Raw genomic sequence first — 6,889 nt, forward strand, 5'->3', positions numbered from 1 at the left:
GCAGAGGGAGGGGCAGAGGGAGCCCGAGAGGCAGACTCCTTGCTGAGCAAGGACCCTGACTCAAATTGGGGGCTCAATCCCAGAACCTTGGGATCATGACCTGAGCTGAAGGCAGATGCTTAACCAACTGAGCCACCCAGGTGCCCCCATTCACTGGTGTTTTAACCTCTAGAAATTGGACTAATGATGGCAGAGGTGATAATACTAGGGATGGATTTTGGGGATCACATTGGCAGTGATTTCCTGTCACGTGTCTTCTGTAAATCTAAGTGGCCGTGGAGCAAACAGTGCTTGCGTTACTGGGTGACCTGCCCATTTATTTTCAGCTTTGACAGGAATGGACACACTTTGGGAAAGCATGAAGACTCTCACTTTCGATATGAGTGGGTTGCTTCTGAGTAAAAATGTTGGCAGAGTGCTGTCGAGTAAATCCAACAGTGTAACTCAGTGCCACCCGAGAGATACCCTCAAATTATTTTGTTGGAGTTATTAAGGGAGTGAGTACATGCACGACTCTAACTCAGGCCTAATCATGAAAGTAGCAGAGGTAATACTTTAAGATTTATACAAATGCCTCTTTAACTCTCAGGTTCATTCATTTTGAGTTGACTAAAGACAGACCAGGCCCAAAGGCATAAAGAAACTCGATTTCTATTTACTGCAGCAAAGACTAGTTAGCAAGACTCAGTTTTTTGGTACTAGCAAGTTATCTCAGGGAAACTGCATGTGTGTGTCTAAAGTAATGCTTTAAGGGGCACCTGGGCACTTCAGTTGGTTAGGCATCTGACTCATGGTTCTGGCTCAGGTCATGACCTCAGGGTCATGGGATTGAACCCTGTGTTGGGCTCCCCACTTAGCAGAGAGTCTGCTTGTCTCCTGCTCCCTCTGCCCCTCCTTCCTCTCTCTCACACACACTCTCTAAGAAATAAATAAATCTTTAAAAATAAAATAAGGTAAAATACTGCTTTAAGGGGTGCCTGGCTGGCTCAGTTGGTAGAGCATGAGATTCTTAATCTCAGGGTCATGAGTTCAAGCCCCACACTAGGTGTGAAGCCTATTTATAATAAAATTCAGCAAAAAACAATGCTTTAAGATTTCTCCCATATTTTAAATAGCTAGGGATCCCTGGGTGGCTCAGTGGTTTAGCACCTGCCTTTGGCCCAGGGCGTGATCCTGGAGTCTCGGGATCGAGTCACACATCGGGGTCTCTGCATAGAGCCTGCTTCTCCCTCTGCCTGTGTCTCTGCCTCTCTGTGTGTCTCTCATGAATAAATAAATAAGATCTTTAAAAAAAAATAAATTGCTAAAAGCAGAGACCAGGCTTAAGTCTCTTTGGGCCTCTCCAGACCCAGTCTGTGCTGCTCCATGGCCTGGGACGTTGACATATGAGAATTCCATCAACAGACTTCCTTCCTCTGCCTTCTAGTTGGATTCAGAAAGGAGAGGCATCGATGCAAATCTGGAGAGTGGGATGAGAGAGAGAGATCTAGGTTCTCTTCCTCCTGAGCTGTGTCACCACAGGAGCCGTGTCACCATTCAGGAAGACTGCCCTCATTGAACAGTTGCCTTTGGTTCTGATAATTATTCCCTCCCCTCCCCCCGCTGCTGCTAGCCCAGGATCCTGCCTGACATCTTATTGAGTTCCCTAACTCTGCCCATACCTCTGTACCGTAACATCTTCGTGAAACTCTCCTCAAATTACCCTGTTGGGCTGTGCCATCTTGTTCTTGCCTGAACCCTGCCAGACACCTATTGAGCACAGTGCTTTACGCATGGCAGGGCACTCAATAAAGCCTTTTTAAATTTAGTGAAAAAGAGTGGTCTGACAGTTCTGATATCTGCACTCAAAGATTGTTTATTTTAGGGTGACCAGTTGTCCTGGTTTGCTTGGGTCTGAGGGGAGCTCCCAGGATGTGGGACTTTTTGTTTTCAAATTGGGACAGTTTTAGGCAAACCAGATAAGTTGGTCACCTGTAGCCTATACTCTTTTAAGGTTTCCCATTGGCTTAGAAAAAGATTATCTTATCTTTGAAAAGATTTCTAGGATCATATTTAAGCTAAAGTTATTTTGCTCAATAGAGTCTTTCCTACTAATGAGAAAATGTGTGTTTGAAATGCTTCTCTGAAGGCACATTGGTGTAATGTGAACACAGGATGCATTATTTTGTCTGTTCAACTCTGTTTACTCTCCAGAGGAAGTCACCCAAGGAACTAGTGAGGCATCGGGAGTGATGCATAAATGCTTACCAAGAAGTTTTGAGTGAATAGAGTGACCAAGTACATTGCAATGAAAAATGGGGCTGCTTGAATATGGTTTTCTGATGAAAAAAAAACAACACTTTGGGGCATTTTAAGTGACAGTTTTCTGTATCCCAGTCCTTCCAGTGTGCTGTTATCTTGAGAACATGGGAAGATATTTGCATATTATGAAAAACGTATTTTATTGCTTTGTGTAACTAATTTCATTTGTTGGTAATTTTAATTCCTATGAGAATTAAGGAAGAGAATTCCTAAGAAAAGAAAAGCAACTACCTCAAACAAAGCTAAAATTTTAAGTAGAAATCTTTATTTACATGTTGAATATAGTTGGATTATTTTATTTTATTTTTTCCCCCAACAGAAACATGTTTATCAAATGACAATATTAACAGCCATCACACTGCTTTAGTAAATAGACTACCTGGGAGGAGGAAATTTAATAGGGTTAGAAATCCACCACAATCTAAATGCTTTTCAATTCAAGATATTATTTTCTGGTAGGAGAGCTTTTGAATATTCACCACGGGAAGCCAGAATTGCAAATATGTATCCCTTTACCCCTGCCATTTACTCTCAATTTTCTTGATCTACTTGTTCTCCAAATCATTGTTCCCTTCTAAGAGTTGGACAAGTTATTTAAAACAAATTGGTAATATTGGCTGGCTAAATGAGAATTTAATAATTTACCTCCGGTATCTCAAGAGAGCTCCCTTTGGTATTATCTCTGCACTGAAATGGCTGTTGTCAATGTGGTTTTCCAACCATAAACTACTATAGGGAATGTGTGAAAGATATTGATCTAAGTGTCTTAGCTTCAGCTGGTTGTATAAACATTTATTGAATGCCTACTATGTGTAAGAAGATAATAGAAAATCAAATTTCACAATAGGAAGGTACTAACTGAAACATCAAACTAATGGAGAGAAAAAAATCAGTAGTCACTCATTTTGGTTAGGTTTTAAAACATTGCATTTAAAAAAAACATATAGGTATTTTTAGGCTGAATTTTCAAGATTGGATTCCCTTTTTCTTTTGTAATGTGAAATTTGTAAGCGTTTAACTAAGTGTTTATAAGTAACATTTTTTTTTCAGAGAAATGTGAGAACATGAAATGAGATCCTAGAGTCCCACAGTAAATTTTCCATGGCCTCCCTGGCTTGCCCACAGATGTGCTTTGCAAGATTAGGATGTGATGCTTGTGGCTGATAATGCAGTGGAATTTGTTACTGGACTTAGTAATTATTGGTCATAATCCTGAGTTGTTATTACCATTGAGATGGGCTGCAGAAATGAACACAAAGGCCAAGGGACCTGTGCCTCTATTGAACAGAGAGGGGAAGGTGGGATCCAAAACCAAATTTTCTTTGGTGGCAATTCTCTTTCTCCATAAAGGCAATAGAAGGTAGGTTGGAGAAATGACAAAAGATCTTAAAAATGGAAATGTTGGTGATCATGTCAGTGCAGAAATTGTGCTGATGAAAGATCAAGAAAATCTCACATTGCAAATGGACCAATTATCTGATTTTAACTCAAAATGCCTCATCCTGGCTAATAATGGTGTGCTTTGAGGTTTATCAGTCAGGGGTTCAGACCATAAGAGTTCTCCGGTCCTTGTTTTCTTCATTATAGCTTTATTCCTTTGGCTCCAGACACCATTTTTATGTTCAGGAAAATGGGTCATTAAAAGCCATAAAAAGCGAATATCTTATTGATTAAAGCAGTTAGGTAATAGTCAGCCCAGGTCTTGTAAGAATGGAGATCAAGATTGGTGTACGGTTGAGGAGGGAGTACCACCTGATGTGTGAGGAGTTCTTCAAGGAGAGGAAGATGAGCTCAAAGTTTAAACTGTTTGATGTTAAATTTTGTCCAAGGACAATGTGTATTAATCCAGTGAAACATATCTTTTGGCCCTGGAATTCCACTTTAAAAAATTTATATTAAGAAAAAAAAAAGCCAAAACACTTGTGCAGAAGTGTACACACAACGATGTTTATCACAATATCATTTAAGAGCAGTTTAAAAGTGAAAGTAACCTAAATATCTGTCAATAGGGGTTGGAATTTTCTGCCCTGAACCCAAAATGATGATGTAGATGTGTATGTCAAGGAAGGCCATGGCATATTATTTACAGAGTTAAAGAGAAAATAATTCCAAAGGTTATGTCTAACACAACCCAATTGTTGTTTTTAAAAAATATTAAAGTAAAAAATGGAATTAATATGTAGATATTAACTTGCATTATTTATTTTGCAAAGCTTGTTACTATATATTATTTCTGGGTACTAGGAATAGGAATGACTTTTTTTTTTAACTTGCTTGAAACTTTGTGCAGGTATTACTGTAAAAATCTGAAAAACAACAAAAACAAAAAACTTTCAGTTTTAAAAACTGAAGTACAACTTTGCCTAAGCAGAAGTCCTTTTGACTCTAGGTCCTGGGTACATCAGCTGCATCAGGAAGTCTCTTTGCTAGGAAATGAAAAGCCCCATCTATACATGGGGTCTGGAAGCTGTAGCAGTAAAAGCACCTCAGTAGTCCAACCTGAGTCAGGGAACTGAGAAAAAAACACTTTCAAACATGACTTTGGACTCTACTTCTCATCTGCCCTTCTCTTCCTGATTTCTGACCCATGTTCCTGCCACCCGCTATTACTTGCCTCTGAATTTCCCACTGATTTCAAACTCAACATTCCTAAAACTGACTGGGATCTCCACCAGGTCTCTGATGGGATGCAATCTGTCCCCCGTTTGACCTTCCATAGTTCTTTGTAACCTCTACTGGGACACCTGTCTCCTGGGACACCTGTGTTCTGCAACCTGTATCATATTGATTTGGACATCTGTCTTATTCTTCTTGCAGAATGAAAGCTCCTTAAGGCAGTGTTTTTGCCTTACTCTTGGCTATCTCCCCCCAAAGCACCAAATTCTGTGCTCCTCTGATGGGAGGCACCAAAACCACATACAGGAAATCACTGAGAGAATGGACAGATGACTTCTGCAGGTTGCTAGCTCTCATGACATCTGGGCTTGCTTGTTATTTCTTAGCAATGTAGAAAACCACTTTCTTGCTCTCTTTTGCCCTGTTGAAAATCCAGGCCTGCCTTAGTAGAGATAAGGCAGAGAGAATTAGTGCTGCCCTTCTCTGATACTTGTAAACACAGGGTGTAGGATGTGCTATCATTTGAGGAAGTGGAAAATGGTACCCAGCCAACTATTTCTTGGGTCATTAAAAGTTATTAAAGAAAGCAATAAGAGACATGAAAGTAACCATTGCAATAAAGTGGAAGCTCTAGCTCAAAAAAAAAAAAATTAATTTAGAGAAGCCAGATGGGAGAAGATTTGGAGAATAGAAGGAGAATGCAGGAGAGGAGTCGTCAGAACAGTTCCAGAACGATGGCTATGGAATAACCAGAATGCTTCTGTTGAATCATGTCTGCATAGGTACCGGTAAAATGAGTACTTTTCAATAAAAGGGGTCCCTCTAAGAATTCTTCCCTACTGTGTCAGAACCAGTCTGGGTGCTGGAAGGTCTTTCTTACCATTGTTTCACTTCAGAGATCTCTGCCTAGTAGTACTACTCCCTGGATTGCCAGTTCTTATTCCTGCTTTCCCCCAGGCCGGTCTGTGTCCTGCCTGGAATGCCATAAAATTCTTCTGGGGTCTCTGCGTTCTCTGATCACCACCTGCAATTACAATCCCCCCAAGAGGAATTTACTAACGTCATTGGAAAACGAAGTCTCACAGCATTTAACTACTTTCCCAAGGTCCACGTTGAATTTGAGAGTGAGCCAGCATTTTGTGCTTGTGCGGTGGAAGCAATAAATACCATTCAGCACCGCTTCCAAGTAGCAATGCATTTAAAATGATAAAGGATAAAAAACAGTTTTCAAAATCGTCAGTCCTGCTCTGCACCACAGCGGATGTTAACATCTTGCTTACCTGCCATGTATAATTGCAATATATTGAAGAGTTTGTGAGCCAAGTGGCCTGATTGTTCATTGTGAGGGTCAGAGGCTACTATTTGCGGTTACGAACATTTGTTGGCCTCCTACCTTGAGGACCAACTTGGTGCTTCTTTTTACCACTAAGAGACTAGTGGACGTAACGACGACAAGGAGGTGGCCCCTGTCCTCCAGTGTAGTAGGATGACAAAGACGCAGATGAACATCTCATACAAAAGATGTGAAAACGAGGAAGTAATGTGGGGTTCACGTGGAGGGTGGAAAGTGATTCATTCGGAGGCAGGGAGAGCAGGAGCAAAGGCACAGAGGCCCTGGCAAGAAGGTTGTGTTTTCAGAGCAGGGGGTGGATTGACAGGCTTGTGTAAGAGGATGTATGGAAACATGTAGTCAGAGCTGGAGTTGGAAAGCCCATACCTTTTGGAATTGGTTTTGGATAAATAGAAAAACCTGAGGCCATTCCCCTTGGCTTTTAAGACACTCATCTTGAAAACTCTTTTAATTCATGTTGTATAGAGCTGAGCAGAACCCTAACTAGGGTGGTACATCGTCACTGCTGCAGACACAGGGAATTGGGGGAAATGAGGTTTCCCTAAACCAGTAAGAATGCTTAAGGCATTCAGGGATGGCCAGCGCCGCCCCACGCTCCTGGCTGGGGAATGTGTGACATGA

The 6,889-nt window shown here is 41.1% G+C and overlaps 1 non-coding gene across 1 annotated transcript; it reads left to right on the forward strand.

Moving 5' to 3' along the window:
- The first annotated feature begins 975 nt into the window (after positions 1 to 975).
- On the forward strand, positions 976 to 1,048 carry TRNAK-CUU. Its single transcript has one exon. It is a non-coding gene; the product is annotated as a tRNA-Lys (tRNA).
- The last annotated feature ends 5,841 nt before the right edge of the window (positions 1,049 to 6,889 follow it).

This window comes from Vulpes lagopus, chromosome 10 (assembly GCF_018345385.1).
Source record: "Vulpes lagopus strain Blue_001 chromosome 10, ASM1834538v1, whole genome shotgun sequence".
NCBI lineage: Eukaryota > Metazoa > Chordata > Mammalia > Carnivora > Canidae > Vulpes > Vulpes lagopus.